The sequence below is a fragment of the Temnothorax longispinosus genome, unplaced genomic scaffold, assembly GCF_030848805.1.
Source record: "Temnothorax longispinosus isolate EJ_2023e unplaced genomic scaffold, Tlon_JGU_v1 HiC_scaffold_16, whole genome shotgun sequence".
In the NCBI taxonomy this organism is placed as follows: domain Eukaryota; kingdom Metazoa; phylum Arthropoda; class Insecta; order Hymenoptera; family Formicidae; genus Temnothorax; species Temnothorax longispinosus.
Genome location: NW_027269970.1, coordinates 219,222 through 238,587, shown reverse-complemented (window position 1 = coordinate 238,587; position 19,366 = coordinate 219,222). Strand labels below are relative to the sequence as shown.

Here is a 19,366-nt window from a genome sequence, read left to right as displayed (position 1 = left end):
CCGACCCGATACATATCGATTTCAAAAAAAATAAACTCATATAGAGTCATATAGAGTTTTTATACATACGCATACACATACATATACATGTATCGCAATCTAGCCATCTAGCATACGCATACATTTACATGTATCGTAATCTAGCCATCTAGCATCGATGCCATGTTGTTAGTCGAAATCGATTATGTGTTTGTGCGCGCCCAGCAACAAGTTCTGCGCGCCAAAAACAATGACTCTCGCCGTCTACGATCGGACTTCCGCGCGCCAAAAATTCCGCGCGCCAAAAGAAATGACTCTCGCCGTTCACGATCGGACTTGCACGCGCACATCGCCGACTTGCTACCAAGCGGCATTTTTCTATCTCTTTTTCCTTCATCATTCTCTACTTCTTTATTACACTTTACACATCTATTCTCTAATTCTCTTATTACCATTATTACCTCTATTTCTATTTCTCGAGAAAAATGGCAAAAACATCTATCTCCTTGTAACAGTATTTATCGAACGAACATTCTTATTAACTGAGAATTCTCTCGTTTTGCTCGTCAGCAACGAGGAATATTATTTACTTACCCTCTAATCTTCTAGATGCTTCTATCTCTTTCTATGCCCTTCGCCGGCGTCTCACACACTTCGTATATACACTTTCGTGCTATGTTCCTCACGCAGGGGAATCGTGCCCTGGGCCCATAACCTATTGGAAATATAATCAGGGACGACTTGAAATGTGGTGAGATGAGCAGGGAACACAACAATCTTGGTTTTTGTACACTCTGAATATTGTTTTTATTATATATAAGTATATCACACTCTGTAACTTAAACCGTAACCAACACGTCTGAACACGACGGTGATCGAGACTCTTGTGAGCACCACTGATGCCCGCACGCACGCGTGGCGCGCCGAGTCGCGCCGCCAACCGGGAGCTGCCCTCTAGAAGGGCGGGAACTTATTGCTCGTTCAAAGTCTTCTCCCAACAGAAACATTAAAAGAAAAATTAACCACGGCATCCATATTAAATTATCCCGATTTTACTCAGAAGTTCTTAGTAACTACAGACGCATCCGATTATGCAATCGGAGCCGTATTATCTCAAGGGACAGTAGGACAAGACAGACCGATAGCATATGCCAGTAGGGTATTAAATAACGCAGAGCAAAATTATAATACGACGGAAAAAGAATTGTTAGCTATCGTATGGGCCGTAAAACATTTCAGACCTTACGTGTATGAAACGAAATTTAAGATAATTACTGATCATAGACCATTAATATGGTTATTTAACGTAAAAGACCCCGGCTCCAGATTAATTAGATGGAGACTTAAACTAGAAGAGTACGATTACGAGATCGTCCACAAGGCAGGCAAAATAAATGCGAACGCTGACGCACTGAGTCGAAACCCGATAGTAGGGGACTCGCAAATAAACAACGTTCATCAAGAAGAAAGACCGAGCGAATACTCGGAAGAAGATAAACTGCAACTATTACACGAGTATCAGGACTCACCTATGGGAGGACACCAGGGAGTCACAAGAACTTTAAATCGAATCCGACTAACTCACAATTGGAATGGAATTACTAAAGATGTCGAAGATTATATAAATAAATGTGAATACTGCCAAAAGAATAAATTAAGCAAAAAAACTAAAATGCCTTTATCTATTACGGATACCCCACGAAGACCATTTGAAAAATGCGCCCTTGACATTGTAGGACCATTAATTATTACGGATAACAGAAACAAATATATTTTGACTTTCCAAGACAGCCTGACGAAATTTAGTAAAGCAATACCTATAGAAAATCAAGAAGCAACCACTGTGGCGAAAGCTTTTGTTACTAAAATCGTGTTAGAACACGGAATACCAGAGAAAGTACTCACGGACCAGGGTACAAATTTTACTAGCGAAATGTTCAAAAACGTGTGTAAATGATTAAAAATTGAAAAAATACAAACGACAGCGTACCATCCAGAAAGTAACGGAGCATTGGAGCGGTCGCACCGCACATTAGCCGAATATTTAAGACACTATATAAATGAAGATCAGACGAACTGGGATGAATAGCTACCCTATGCGATGTTCACATATAACACAACCCCCCACACCACGACAGGATTTACACCGTTCGAGTTAGTTTACGGGCATCAAGCTATATTACCGACGGCTCTAACGAAACCGCCAAAACTGACATATACCTACGACAATTACGCAAATGAACTTCGAGAAAGAATACGCGCGACGAACGAAATAGCGAGAGAAAACACTAAGCAAGGAAAAATTAAGGCAAAACAACAATACGATAAGAAAACAAATATAGAAACATTTAAAACGGGAGATCCAGTATTATTATATGACGAAACGATTCGGCGAGGAAGATAAAAAAAACTAGAATCGCAATGGATAGGACCGTACACAGTAATGGAAAAAATCAACAACGTAAATTACATAATTTAAAAAAGACGAAAAACGTTACGCGTACATGCAAACAGACTAAAGACCTTTATTGAAAATTAAGAACACTACACACAAAAAAAAAGACAGGAGTAAAAATACATAAAATATCCACCGAAAGCAATTAATAGCAGTAGCAAAATAAGACCCAAAATCTCGCGTAAGTCTTACCAAAAATTACAAACGCCGAATAACAATAACCTCCCGCCGACCGGTGGTGGTGGACACCGTCACTCTCAGCGGGAGAACAGGCTCCCGCGAATAAGGGCGGCCTACCTCTTCATATGGGGGTGGGGACGAAACAGGCCCTTCAGTCGAACGCACACTAGGCGAGGCACGAATAGTAATTGCGCCCGCACGCGCCGCCCCCAGCCAGTAACTCCGCCAACAAGCGTCGCAAGTGGACGGCGCGAAAAAACTATTACACAGTAAACAACGCATTATAATAAAAGGCGAAATAACCACTGGACGAAGAAAAACAAAAGCTCTGCGTCACGACCAGGAGCAGACTAAATAAAACTCGCAAGAGAAAGCATAAGAGAGCGACCACTGACAGCTATGTCAGCCAAAGTAAAGATAAGTATTCCTATTACAGGATCACGACGCTCATCCTCTACCAGCACCTCGCAACAGGAGCACCACCCACACCACCATACGAAGTGATACAATTTATCAACGAGCCCGGTATCTACTTCGAAAGAATCGGACACCTGCAGCAGACGAAAGTAACGTGGAAATTAGCGATACGCATAGACGTAGCCGCATTAAAAAGCAGACACCAACAGCTTCAGAGATACTTAGAGAACACCGAGGAACTCTGCAAATATGCCACTGGAGACGCCAAAAATAAATGCCAGATTGCTCTCCAGACCAATAAGAGAGAAAACGATAAAACAACACGCGCCATAGAACATTTACAAACAATCTACAAGTCACCCGCATCTAAGCGAGGGTTAATCAATGCCATTGGAGAGATAAGGAAAACTCTATTTGGTACCATGGATGCTGAAGACGCAAAAACAATTAACGAGCAATTACAACTGCTTAATAATCAGCAAGAGACGCTACAGCACGCAGCAAAGAACCAGCTGAAGATCATCAACTCCACGCTAGGACACATGGAAAAATTGGAACATACGTTATCCCACAACGAAAATTTACTGGCAAACGTCACCAGAAAACTACACGACCAATTCATACACAGAGAAGAAATAGACGAACAATTAATACTGATAACCGCTATGATAGCCGACCTCACGACGGACATAAATGACATAACCGATTATCAAGAGACACGGTAGTGTCTCGCGCCAAGTACACGCGGAGCGAGACCGACCGTGACTCTTTTACGCGACGCGACGGGTTGCGAGTACCCGAGATGTTGAGATCTCGATAACGAGTGAACGGATCAAGTTCTAAGTAGGCTTGATCGATAGCTTGGGGTCCAATTAGGGGGGGGGGTTTCTCTTATAATATTCCGCTACGTGCCCTAGTCCAAATGTGAAAATTTATTTTTAAGATACTCCTCCTCCTCCTCCTCCTCCTCCTTCTAACGCCGACGTCTCAATATTATTATGATTATCAGAGAAACGTGCCTTTCACTTTTTCGACGCTGGCGGCGCAGGTATCGTCAGTTTCGATATCGCGCGCGTATTTCGAAATTAGGTCGATAGACTTATCGGTCAGGAGGAAGATTTCTATTTAGGTAAATTAGGTATATATATAATATATATTGAGTCAACGGAAAAGAAGGTTCTCTACGCTTGGCAGAAAGTGCCGCTAGGGAATTTTTAAGTCGATTCTTATGAATCAAGCTTGAATTCGATGTCTAGGTATCCCAGGTTGCCGATGACGAGGTCCAGATAGTGCGCTTCATAGTTTTCGGTGTCCAGGTGTAATAATACGTTGAATTCGATGTCTACGTGTCCCAGGTTGCCGATGACGAGGTCCACATAGTGCGCTCCGTTGTTTTCGGTGTCTACGTGTATTAATACCTTGAATTCGATGTCCACGTGTCCCAGGTTGCCGAAGACGGGATCCAGAGAATGCGCTTCATAGTTTTCGGTGTCCAGGTGTAATCGTACGTTGAATTCGATGTTTAAGTGTCCCAGGTTGCCGATGACGAGGTCCACATAGTGCGCCCCGTAGTTTACGGTGTCTACGTGTATTAATACCTTGAATTCGATGTCCACGTGTCCCAGGTTGCCGATAACGGGATCCAGATAGTGCGCTTCATAGTTTTCGGTGTCCAGGTGTAATCGTACGTTGAATTTGATGTCTAGGTGTCCCAGGTTGCCGATGACGAGGTTCACATAGTGCGCTTCGTAGTTTTCGGTGTCCAGGTGTAATAATACGTTGAATGCGATGTCTAGGTGTCCCAGGTTGCCGATGACGATGTCTAGATAGTGAGCTCCGTAGTTTTCGGTGTTTACGTGTATTAATACCTTGAATTCGATGTCTAGGTGTCCCAGGTTGCTGATGACGAGGTCCAGATAGCGCGCTCCGTAGTTTTTGATGTTTAGGTGTAATAATACCTCGAATTCGATGTCTACGTGTCTCAGGTTGCCGATGACGAGGTCCACATAGTGCGCTTCGTAGTTTTTGGTGTCTAGGTGTATTATTAACTTTAAATTTGAATGTAGGACACATAGATATCGAATTCGAAATATTAATACACGTAGACACCGAAAACTACGGAGCGCACTATGTGGACCTTGTCATCGGCAACGTGGGACACCTAGACATCGAATTCAACGTATTATTACATCTGGACACCGAAAACTATAAAGCGCACTATCTGGAACCCGTCATCGGCAACCTGGAACACGTGGACATCGAATTCAAGGTATTAATACACCTGGATACTGGATGTGGACCTAGTCATTGGCAACCTGGGACACCTAGACATCGAATTCAAGCTTGATTCATAAGAATCGACTTACAAATTCCCTAGTGGCAGAATTAAAATTATGTCATGACATAATAGAAATTCGCTGAATTAAAATTATGTCTAGACATAATAAAAATTGGACGAATTAAAATTATGTTTAATAAAAATTGGATGAATTAAAATTATGTCTGACAAAAATAATTCCGCATTTTTATTATGTGTATACACATAATTTTAATTCATACAATTTTTATTATGTGTACACATAATTTGTTTTCGATTTAGGATACGAATCTTTTTCCGTTAGTTTGTAAGTTTCATGATTAAAAAGATCATGTCGTATTATTAACATATAACTAAGATTTATAGAATCGTTATTAATTTTATTATATATCTTAATTGCGCGAATCTCTGTTTTGTAAAAATTATGCACAATATTCCTATGCAAGGATACTTGTTTAATTATTTCTTCCTATTGCTTTTAAGTATAGAAAAATATACAATTTCTATGTGTTTGCACTTTATATTTAATGAGCAGGCAATTAAATATATATGATTCAATTTGCGTCTATGTCTCTTTATTGACTGACATAGTTATATACTTTTAAATATTTTTCTTTTCTGAAATTCAATCAATTGAATAGCAAAAACTACGTTATCATATTATATATTTTTGGTACGTAGTGTGCAAATGTATTTTGAAATGAAGATTATATATTTTCTACTGAATTATTTACACACACACGTGCGGTTTCAGAGAATCATTTTTTGCCAACTCAAATATGTTCATACTCAACTGTCAAAATATGAAAGATAATTTTATCTAGTTGTGACATTCGCTCGAATTCTCGAAATAATTTTCAAGGATGTGAGTACGAATATATATATATCGTACTATTTAATATTTATAATAGAAAATTATAAACGATGCGTTATGTATGAGAAATTTAACAGAATTGCTTTTATCCAATAGAATTAATTTGCGATTAGTTGAAGGGAATAAAAGAATAAACAAATCGGGTAAATTTCAGACACGTGTTACAGGTGTCCATCTGTAATTATCAAAAATATCGATACCTGAAGATATCGGTACATATACAGTTGCGAACAACATTCAGTAAGACACGCGAATAAAAATAAATAAAGAATTTTACAGTTAACGACTTATTAACATTAATCATGCTATATTGCGATTATGTTTTATGTTGAAATTGAAAAATATATACAAGGTGTACAGCTGAAAGGGTTACAGATTATTATTTTTAAAAAATTAAGCAAAATATTAAATTGTTGTTTTCTTTAGAAATAATAGTCCGTAATACTTTTAGCTTCATACCTTGTATATACTGTTTTTAAGATTATAAGATATATTGTTTATAAGATTAAGATGCGTAACACTACAAAAAGGCGTGATATCCGTACAAAATTACCTTTTTTAAAAAAAGGTAAAAAAAGCGCCAAGTACACGCATAGTAGTGTATATGTATTATGTTGTTACCCTGTTATGTTGTTACCTCGAAAAAAACAAAGTGGTAGTATTATACCTCCAAATAGCTTTACCCTGTACATACTGTTAATAAAATGCGTAATACTACAAAAAGGCGTGATCCGTACAAAATTACCTTTTTTAAAAAAAAGGTAAAAAAAGGCGCCAAGTTCACGCATAGTAGTGTATCTATATGTTGTTACGTCGAAAAATAAAGAAAGTGGTAGTATTATACCTTGAAAAAATTTAAGTAACAAGTGGTAGACGTAATCTTTATATCTCGAAAAATCTCGAAAAAATCTAAGCAGTAGTATCTTTATTTCCGAAAAATTATAACCCAAGTGATCTATCAAGACACATCACAAAATTATGTTACCTTATCAAAAAGAAGAGTCGCGCTTTAAGTGATCTATTACAATTACAAAAAAGAAATTATATATCTTTAAATTACAGCGCCAATTACAGAGAGAACATATATATTGCCTCAAAAAATAATTGTTGCACTACTTTGAAAAATCTTTAAATTGTGTTTAAATTTAACAAGGGAATACAAGATATTTAAATACAAAGTTTACATGTGTATTTTTTAGTGGTCACAAAGAATTACAGAGGTAACAGTACAAAATAAAAATATTTTATTAAAATACATAAATTTTTCTTGTAAAAAAACTTGGCGCTGCTAGACCTCGAAATTTTAAATAAATTAATAAACTTATCCTCTACTTAATTATAAGCCGCATTATCCGCCGTCCGCGTCGTCACGCACACCCATATCACTCACTCGCACATCCACGCTGATAATCATTTAATATTACTCTTATCGCATTCTTCTCTGAATTATTTTTATTTATTGTTGTCCTTATTTATTTAAAATTTCGAGGTCTAGCAGCGCCAAGTTTTTTTACAAGAAAAATTTATGTATTTTAATAAAATATTTTTATTTTGTACTGTTACCTCTGTAATTCTTTGTGACCACTAAAAAATACACATGTAAACTTTGTATTTAAATATCTTGTATTCCCTTGTTAAATTTAAACACAATTTAAAGATTTTTCAAAGTAGTGCAACAATTATTTTTTGAGGCAATATATATGTTCTCTCTGTAATTGGCGCTGTAATTTAAAGAGATATCATTTCTTTTTTGTAATTGTAATAGATCACTTGAAGCGCGACTCTTCTTTTTGATAAGGTAACATAATTTTGTGATGTGTCTTGATAGATCACTTTGGGTTATAATTTTTCGGAAATAAAGATACTACTGCTTAGATTTTTTCGAGATTTTTCGAGATATAAAGATTACGTCTACCACTTGTTACTTAAATTTTTTTGAGGTATAATACTACCATTTTCTTTATTTTTCGACGTAACAACATATAGGTACACTACTATGCGTGAACTTGGCGCCTTTTTTTACCTTTTTTTTTAAAAAGGTAATTTTGTACGGATATCACGCCTTTTGTAGTATTACGCATTTTATAAACAGTATGTACAGGTAAAGCTATTTGGAGGTATAATACTACCACTTTGTTTTTTTCGAGGTAACATCTAACATACGCAAAAAGTAACATCTTAATTATACGCGTACTTCCCATAGAAAACATAATCACAGAATTAAAGGAAGCAACAGTACACCTAGCCAGAGGATTGAACTTTCCATTTAAAATTCAGATCGAAAACTGGAACACTATATAGAAATATATAGACGTAAGCGCGTACTACGACAAGGCGAACGTGTATACCATCCTAGCGTTTCCCATAGTAGCATACCCAATATATGACATTATAAAAATTACTCCCATACCGATACACTACAACCATAATGTATTCACATTGCTAGAACCCTCACACACGTTGTTAGGAATAAACCGGGAAAATCACAATTATCTAATATTAAAGGACAGCGAACTAAACAGATGTAAGCGTGAAACCACGACAGTTGTATGCGATCAAAATTTCCCTGTATACCGTATAACTGAAAATGCGCCAAGCGAAGTGCAACTTTTTATAAAAACACCTAAATATAGAGAAAACCGTAGACAACGCCATATCCTTTCAAACGTAACGTTTTGGATAGCATTAACCGAACCGCAAACATGGCTATTTTCCACTCCAAAAAATCAGAGATAACGATCCAATGTAACAAACTTCCCGAAAATAAAATTAAAATCGAAAAAAACAGAAAAAATTACATTGCGCAAGAACTGTAAATTAACTACGCCTGACATACTTTTAGAAACAAACAACCGAATTTATATTAAACAGATACAAATGTATTTACCGGAATTTAATGCAACTAATACTTTAGAGGAAAGTATAATTTTGGACAACAGATTAGACTCTAAAAAGAAATCAAGTTAGAACCAGTAATCCGAGATCCGTCGGAACTAATAAAGTTAAGTTTAAGCTTAGATGAAATCAAGAGGAAAGTGGAAAATAACCAGGCAAGCGCCTTTACAAATAAGAATATTATATATCCAATAAGCTCCGCGACCGTAATCGTAACCGTAGTAAGCATCACAGTTATAATTATTTATGTAATAAAGAAAAAAAGGGAATAATTAAAAATTTAAAGGGGGAAACCATAGCATACACATTAGCATATAAGTAAACCAGATTGTAATCCCTCAAGAAAAAGAAAAACAAAAAAAAAATAAATAACGAAAAACTTTGTAAACCTCAGTTTTTCTTTTTCCGCGGGGGAAGGGATGTTGTGAGCGCACAACGAATAATAGATTAAGTATCGCACTTGGCAACTCCGAGTTGCCTCCTATCGGTAACTTGACCCTAGCGACGAGGATCGCTGACGCGAAGACCTGCCTAAGTCCGGGAATGACCAAATATGGTCATCCCGGACATCACCCGCCCGTTAGACTTTGACCACGGTGCCAAAACCGCTGACAACGAAGTCAGCAACACCGAGCGGATAAAGAGCTCGCTTTTCCGACGAGTGGCGGGCAGTCGGTCGTCAGCTAGTAACGAGACGAGAATCGTGCGTCCTACACGAAAGTATTTTCTGTTACGCGAATACCGGGATCAACAGAGAGGAAACCGCATTAAATTTGTAAAAGGGAAATATATTTCACTCATTTATACATAGTGATTTATTTGTTCTCCGACCCGAAATCCTAAAAGAACCTTGTGCCGGCACATCCCATCCTTGAGGCACAACAAAACATTTGTCATCCGAAGATGAAGGCGATGAAAATCCGACAAAAGTGGGGAAGTCTCAACTTGCCTCACAGAAGGGCAATACTCTTGCTTTGCCAACATTCACTTTCTCGCCTTTACCTGGAGAAAGAGGTAAATATTTTTACCTCATTTATTTATAACTTACAATTTTTATCCTAAGAAAAACTTTAAAAGATTTCAAATTATAAATGTCCATTCAGCGATTTTTGTTTTTTAAAACATAATGAAAAATTTTTCCATTGCTATTTGATTTTTATTTGGAGACTGCACTAAAAGGATTACTATTATTACATTATTTTTGTTCTGGCAGAAAATTTCAGGAAAACCAATGAAGGTTCAGAACCCTATCTGGCTACTACAATTAGTCGTTCAAGTGATAAAGACTATAATTTACCTTCAACTAAATCACAGAGCATAAATGCTCAGACCAAAAATAACGGCTTGGATTTTGACTGTACTAGAAGTGACATTACTAAGTCCCAGAAGAGCTTTACGGTCTCATCAACACCTCCTTCTAGTGGTACATCAAAGACAATGACTGGTATGTCCAAAAATATTTCTTTAATTGTATCTTGAAACTCTCAGATATAGATATTGGTTTGAAGATTTCAGTAATTACTTTTTTCTTTTCTTTATCTAGCCTTATCTAGCAGTGTTGTGTATTCGGGTTAGAGTTAGGAGATTAGTAGCAAAAGCCGAAGAGTATAACACACAAGAGTATATTTATTTGTGACTACAATATATAAGCGGGAAACTGGCGTCTAGCGATCGGCTCGAAAACGTCGTCAGAGAGCGAGCGACCGGAAACCGGGGGGGGGGGGATCGATCTATCGATGCGCGAGCCCGAACGAGAGTCGGCAGCGCGAGCTTCAAATAGATGGCGGGACTGTAATATGGTTGTATCTCATATGCAACAAGCAGGCTATCTCTTAATGTTACTCAGCCAGGCTCCAATAATAGCAAGAAGAAATCCAATCAGGGCAACAGACAATCTCCTAATGTTTTCCAACCGAGCTCCAGCAGTAACAACAAAGAATCAGTTTCTCAGCCGAGCTCCAGCAGTAGCAAGAAAGAATTAAATCAGAGCAGCAGATCATCTCTCAATGTTTCCAAATCCAGTATCAGCACTAAAGAAAAACAATCTAACTAGGGCAAGGTCAGAAGTGATAAAGGTAATGGGAATTATGATGATTTCTTGCAATAGTATTTTTATTGTCCAATACAAATTATACAACGTAAAATGAATTTAATTCGTTGCAGGAGTTGTAGGAAAACTTCAAAAGTCTGCAAAAAAACATTCTGATATCAGTAAACATAAAAATAGAAAATAAAATAAAGAGAGAATAAAAAAAGGTACAGACAAAAATAAGAGTGTCTGACGATGCTTTTTTTCTTTCATGTTATCATCAATCATTTTTTATTAATTATTTTACAGCAACAGCAGATAAATCTCAACGACCTGTTCTCGGAATTGCTGACACCAATGAAAAATTAGAAAGAAGTAATTCATTTACCTCGAGTTTATTGTTGGAACGTGGTAAAAGTCCCTCAAACTTTATTTCAAGTGCCCTTCCAACAAATAAAAATGATGGTAAAAGTTAATGATTGCATTTTCCAAGTTGCATGTATCAGTCTTTAGCAACAATGCTAAAACCACAAAATATCGTGATAATTTTGGATACATTTCTTTTGATCCTATGCTTTGTTTCCAGGAAATAACACTCATACTGATAATTTTGAGGAGATGGACCCTCGAGCAACAAGCTCCCCACGAGGACATGACCTTGCCTCTGACAGTTCTTGCGAGGATTACGCTAAGGACCCAGATTATGAACCACATTCCAATGATGGTGAGATATTGTTTTGTTAATAACTGTTTGGTATTTTACAAATGAATGTTCTTCTGTAAACTCATCGATTTCTTTTTAATTGTAGACTCAATTAGCCACAAAAGTCTTGATTTTGTTGATGAGGTCAGCCAATTGCCAGCGATTGAGCCAATAAGTGGGCAAGAGACAACAAATGAAACAACTGACAAAACGACTGTTAGCAAACCTGCCGAGCAGATTGATAAATTTTCACCTATTCGTAAATAATATTTTCTTATTTTTAAATAGGTAATTCTTGTAAGTATTAAACACTATTTTTAATTTATTTTGTCACTTTGCAGAAATCATGAGGCTGCAGTATAAAAAAATCAGTAGATTCGAAAAGGCGTACACAAAGCTCCAAACGACTGATGAAGAAATACGCCAGCTTTTATTGAATAGGACAGAAGTGCTCCACCATCCAAAGGGCTTACCAAGTCTGCCTTTCCCAACGTTAGAGGATGCTAAAACTGCTAAAGATCTCAAATAAAAACCCTTCCATAAAGGATTATATTGTAAGTTGAAAGATACCTATAATTTATTCATTATATGTTTTGTTACTTGAAATATTACATTATTTCTTTAAATCTCTAGTAAAAAAATTAATGTTTGCAAACTCTGGGAAATGTGAGAAGGATTTCTCAAAGAAAGTTATGGCTCTTCTTATGACAAATCACACAGGAACGTTTTTTAATTGGAAAGGCGGAAAAAGAAAGCAGCCGTTTGGAAGCTGGAATTTAAAAGAAACAGTAATCAGTAAGTGAAATTGTGAAATTTATGTTTTTTACATTATTTTTTTCACTGATATTTTTTGTTGGGATTTTGACACTTCTTTTATTTTGTGTTATTTCAGCGGCAGTTAAAAAATTGAGAGGAGACAAGCTAGACACAGGAAAAGCAGAAGATGGGATAAAGGAGTGGTTAAAAGAAAAGATGTTTCAGGAAGAACAATATTATTAGTGGCTTATAAAATAAATTGTTTTGGTAGCTTAATTTTTTATTTCACATGCATATGGTACATAAAAAAAAACAAAATAAAGTCGTGAAACCTTAAAAGATTATTTTTATTAATTTCTTTTAACTCGATATCGGCCGATAACAGTTTTAGTCGAATGTTCGGCGAACGTTTACTTGCACGTTCTCCAAACGTTAAAAAGGAACGTTCTCTGAACGTTGGAACGTCAAATGAACGTTCTTGTGGTCGCACTTCCAAACTGTTTACGAACGGTGCGGGTTCGAACGTTATCCGGACGTTTTCTCGGCGTGCGTGTGCTGGTGGGGGAGAATACATAACCTTAACTATAAATCATCAAATTAACTAATATTGATGAATATAAGCTCAGACTATCGCGTCAACACATTTTTAGTATAAAAATGATTTTCAAAATTGTTCTGTTTTTTTTTCATTTATTAAATTTACAAATTTGCTCAATTTATATAAAAACTTTTAAATTTATCAAAAAAATTATTTATTGCATTATTTACTGCATTTATTTTTTTGTGATAAATTAAATTTATTAGTATTTATTTTTTGTTACTATTTACACTTAATTTCTTAATTTACGGAATTTATTTCAATTAATTAAGTTTTATTTATTTACTTCAATTTAATTACAATAAGACATATTTTCAATACAATTATTTTGTTTTATTCAAAAATGACGCGTAATGCCTGTCGTCACTTTTGCTCCCATTAAGGGGGCATATACCTTTCTCGGACCAAAAAAACAGCATATTTCACAATTTTTTTTCCGGCGAAAATATAAAAGATACGAGGATTGGGTTTTTCGCAAATAAAAGTACATATTTTAAAGTGCATTTCCTGATTTTTGTTTTTTATTAGTGATGGAAACTTCTTCCCCTACAGCCCCTTGCTCTAGGCCCTGCTTGTCATGTAGGATTTTGCGGTACCGGTGGAATCTTCGAGCTAGTTCATCTGAAGACAAAAAATAAAAAAAGGTCTTAAAGTTTGATAATTTTTCTAGTCCTTGACCCATCCTTTTTTGAAAATTCAAATTTTTAATAAAATGGCAGACTGTCAAAATTTAGGTATCAATGTTCGACAAAAATTTCAATCTTTTTTGTTTAAAAAAATATATATAAAATCAAAATTTTTCAAAAAGCATGGGTCAAGGACTGGTAAATTTTATGAACTTTTATTTAAAAAAAAAATTAAATAGATCGGTTGATCCATTACCGAGATATTTATGGTACCGACTTGAAAAACATGATTTTGAGAAAAACGCGTTTAAAGTTTCAGAACAAGTTTACACTATGATAACTGTTTTCTCACGACTTACATGTACTCACCTATTCCGGGGCCATACAGGGAATCCTCCAGGGCAAAGTGCTCATCATTTTGATGGTTTTTTTCAAGGCGGCGCTGTAGTCGGGCCTCCCGTGTTGCATTCTGCTCTTGGACGTCTGCTTGATCATAGCGGCGAGTGTCACTCAACGCAGCAAATTATACTGCGTTTCGTCCAACTGCTATTCCCATTGTACTCATTACTTTCAAAAGAGCTAAGGTTCCTTCATTAAATAAACAAACAGCGAGAAAAGTCGCAATTTCGACGACTCGAGCGTTACTGTTTGTATTTTTCGGAGCTATCCCCCAGATCAAGTTATTATAACTTTCGTTCGTGTTTTGAGTATATCCGCCAAGGCAACGTTTCAATAACGACTCATTTGAAAGATCTTCGTATATAGGGCGAATTGCATTCAAAACGTCGTCAGGTAAGGTATTGTAGCTTTGCTCGTACTTGTCCAAAGATCCGTTCGCTTTTGCTAGCGCTCAGACGGCGCTCAGTACAAAGTGCTGTAACTTCTTCAATTTTTCGAATTTCTTTAAATGGCTTTGGATTTACATTCCTGAAATGTTGTTCTTTTGAAATATGCAATAAAAAAATCGATTTTTTGAAGCCGAGAAAGGTATATGCCCTCTTAATGGCGGCTTTGTCCCATCCATATTAAAAGATCCCTAGGCGGACACTACAGGCGGCACGCTACCGCGCAGGCGCGGGGAGCCGGTGCGATTCCGGCGGGCCCATGGTGTAAAGAAACAAGGTGAAGCATTGCGCATATGGCGGTCGCACGATAAAATTAGCCAATGAAATTTGGGTCCAAATACACGCGCGAAATTCAAATAGGAAATAATCACGTAATCAATGTCACCGATGAGATACCTCGTCGGTGGCAATGTATGTTTATAATTAAGATTGTAAAATGAAAATGTAAAAATTTTTTAAACTATGTACAAAAATATTAATATATATAATATATCAAAAAAATATAACTAATAAATATTTTATCTCTTATGTAATCTAATAAAATAAATTACGAGGTATCTTTTCAAAAGGTATATGTATATGTGATTGGCGCTCGCCCCTGTACATAGCTGTACATATTAGTGTTAATTGTTAATTCGTCCGCAATAGCATTAGCGATCATTCGCGTTACAGTAATTTGTCGTGTTCGTGATTTGACGGTAAAGTCACGCCGTCGATAAATAGACCCCCCGTCGGGGACTCGCGCGAAACGTTGGCGGATCGCGATTTAAGTCAATATTCGCGCGACTTACCCGACTCGTGCTGCCCGCCCGCGGGTGTCATCCCCAATTATTGGAGCAAATACTCGCTCGCGCCGGTTCTCAACAGGAGCGCGACGCGAGCGGACACTCTTGCTTCGGAAGTCGTCGTATCAACACGCTTGGAAGTGATCGAGTCAGTGCTGGAACCGATTCACTGAGCTCGCACGCCGTGCCGCACTCTGCTTGCCATTGCTATGTGCGTTTTGCTTGCCTACCTACTCTGTGTGCCTCTTGCTTGCCGCCTGCGTCTACCTTTGTTGCCTGCCGTACCTTTCCCGCTATCACGGAGAGCTTGCCCGCCTGGGGGGACGGACGACTCGAGTACACCGACGAGAGGGCCCGGGCAACGAAACGGTGAGTCGCCTTTGCTAGCATACTATTCGCTGCTCGTACTTTATCGTACAATCGCTTCGCGGGGACCGAGACACCCCCGCTGGTCCTTCGAGTCTCGTTTAATCACAATCCGGGGATCGCTCTACCGCCCCCCGAGCAATATGTGTTACTAAAAGAAAAAGAAATATAATATAGACAGACTATGTAACATGTAAAAGAACAATGGAATAATACAATTTGTAGTATAAAAATGCTGTTATTTTTATTTCTCACTACATTTTACATTATATCTGGTGCGAACCCATTTATTAAGGGATAGGAGAATAACTGAGAAGACGCGTACGGGGAAACGCTGGCGTTTATTGTGACTCCGTGAGACGTCGAGACGAGCTCACGATCGACTGACTCGTCGACTCGATATTAAGCGTTTAGGTACCATGTACCTTTAGGTGGGGATACCACAGTCTCCCATCTTTATAATCCAATAAATTCTGATTCGATTACAATATATATCTTATACTAATCTTACTGTTCTAATTACACCTAATTGTTTTGGCGAGCTTCGAATTGTTTTTTTTTAATACGTTCTGAACGTCGTGCTTGCGGAACGGCTACTTCGTCGCTCGCTCCTGATCCTACTACTAATTTGCCACTGTTAGGCGATTGCTCAATGAGCTGATCAACGTGACGTTTCCAAACTTGTCCGTCGCTCACTTCTACTTCCTACGTACAAACAGAAATTTTCGCATTGCTACATGTAATGTGAAACCATCGCTCATCAAACATTTTATTTTTCTTTTAATTGTGTCCACAAAGTTCTCTGCTGCACCGTTAGTGGCCGGGAAGTAAGAGGGTGTCGTACTATGCCGTATTCCTGATCGGGATAAAAATGTTTGAAAACTTTGTTCCACAAACGTTGAATAGTTATCCGTAACTAAGTGAACAGGGAATCCAGTCATCGTCGGTGATGCGTCACGCAAGCAAGGTCAAAGTCGTGCTCAAATTAGCGCTGTCATTAAGCACACATTAAAAAGTTACCGATTACATTATCGCGGTTGACAAATTCGTATTCGTTACTTTCCTCGCAGCAGCAGTCCTCCAATGCATAATATGGACTGTAATGTAAGAATTAAAGTATACGTAAATTCCAGCAATTAAATACAGAAATTTTACTTATTGTTAGTGTTCGAGATTCCGTTAACGTTGCGCCGTCCGATCAGATGGCAGCATCGATCGGGTATCGACGCCAGATCACCGCGGCAGCTTGCGCACGCACGGGCGCGCTCATCGCCAACGTCTTCCTCGCGATATTCAGAGTCGTACAAATGGCCGCGCAGTGATCAGACGCACGACGTGTGCTCTGTGCATTTTTGATTGTGACTACACATTGAAGTGCCCACCGCAGTGATTACAGCTGCCGAGATACTGCATTAACATGTAAAGCGACCGCTCATCCAGCTCTACTCGGGTACATCAACACGTCGACTCAGGCTCACATGTGTGCGAGTGCCGACCGCCACGTGTCTTACCGGCTCACGGGCTAATCATCACGAGGAGGGCAATTAATATAACTGCCTCGCCCACTCACGAACGATATACAAAGACTTCTTATACAAAGACTTCTTATGTTTAGTGAACTCCGAAAGACTGCCCACCACTCTCAGGTCAGACTGAATATATCTATTCTCGTATTAAAGACGGCTCAGACTGTGTTCTGAGTTACATTTTATATTACAGAATAATTAATTAACACCTTCCACGCGCGTCCTTCTCATCCTGCTTCCATCGCCGGGATTAATCAGCGATTTTGCGAACAGTTAGTAACATTTAATATTGTGTACGAGCAGACATCTTCATTTGGAGTTAAACAAAATATTTCGCGAGATAGATACACTATTTGGAACACAAATGTCTTTTTAAATGCTATTTTGGTTGGATAGTGATTGACTTACGCAAAATTTTTTCGCAATGCTTATCAACAATTATATAAAAATTTTTCGAACACCTTTCGAACACGAAAATTCTCACAGATGTGTCTTCTTTATTGCAACTAGGAGAGAAATTCAGTCTTCCGTTTTCGGTCAACATAAAAAAATCGATCCATGAATTTATTAAAGACCTAGAGTGTAATTACAGGAGACACATCATTAAGAATCAAATCAAAATACGTAACGTAGCAATCCCACAATTTTCTAAAATTTTGAACAACAAAATACACAATAGCCCTATTGAACATAATATAATTGCTTCATACAAATCATTGATCCATTTCCAAAAAAAACAAATCCGAACGTCATTTTCACTAGAGCGGACAAGGGAAATGTGACGGTAGCTTTAGATAAAGATGAGTACATCCAAAAAATGGAATCCATACTCACAAGGGAACCTCGCGAAGTGGAAAATTCTGATTTTAATATAACTTTCCACACATGTAGGGGGAGTAAAAAGATGAATTTAGATATTTTTTGTAGCTGCCCAAAAACGGTTTTAAGGGGTGAAACCACCCCTCATATGTAGAACGGCTTTTTGCTTTTCTTGATATATTTCGAAAAGTATTCGAGATATCAAAAAATGTTTCAAATAAAAGTTTTATGGTAAAATCTCCTCTATTCAACAACATTAATATAATATTTTTTAAAAATAATTTTTTAAACAAAATTTTTTTTTTTTAAATTTTATTAATGTGGCACATTAAAAGGGAAACTAAACTACCACGCAAAGAATTTATTTCAGCAATAGAATTTATTCTTACCTCCACTTTCTTTACTTTCAATAACATTATATACAAACAGACATTCGGATCTCCCATGGGCTACCCCCTTATCTCCCGACACAGTAGATATAGTTATGCAGGATTTGGAGGAGAAGGTGCTTAAATCACTAAACTTCCGAATCCCATTTTACCGCCGTTACGTATATAGATGATGTCGTACTTGCAGCACAAAGGACAAGCATTGCTGACATATTCAACAATCGTTTCAACAAATATCATGAGAGACTTAAATTCACGATTGAATATGAAAAAAATAGATCTCTTAGCTTTTTGGATCTGAAATTAATTGTTAGTAATAATAGGATTATTATATACAAACTGGTTCCATAAAAAAACTTTTTCAGGCAGATGCTTATCCTTCTTTTCAAGCCATCCTATACAACAAAAATTAGGAACGATATACAGTTTCGTGGACAGAGCCATATTGTTGTCTCACCCTCGGTTTTTCAGAAAAAATCTATTATTGATTGTTGACATTTTATTAGATAATGGATATCCGGTGGACTTAATATTCAGACAAATCAATCTGAGAATTAAAAAGCTCCATTTCAACAAAAAAAAACCCGCGGATGAGAGTAATATGGATGACAGCGAAAGTACGGAAGGGGGAAAAAGAGATACATCGCCCTTCCGTACTTAAAATCTGTTTCTGAGATAATTGCGGCATCGGTCGATAAAAAGAATCTGTCCATAGGTTATAGAATTATCAATAAACTGAACAATTTAGTTAGGGTCCAAAAGGACAGAAATCCTCATTTTAATAACAATAATGTAATCTATAAAATC

General features: G+C 37.3%; 2 pseudogenes; one reads left to right on the top strand and one right to left on the bottom strand.

Annotated features, from left to right (window-relative positions):
- Positions 1 to 8,709: 8,709 nt before the first annotated feature.
- Positions 8,710 to 12,935, top strand: LOC139823685 (uncharacterized; annotated as a pseudogene).
- Positions 12,936 to 13,825: 890 nt separating this feature from the next.
- Positions 13,826 to 15,496, bottom strand: LOC139823702 (uncharacterized; annotated as a pseudogene).
- Positions 15,497 to 19,366: the final 3,870 nt, after the last annotated feature.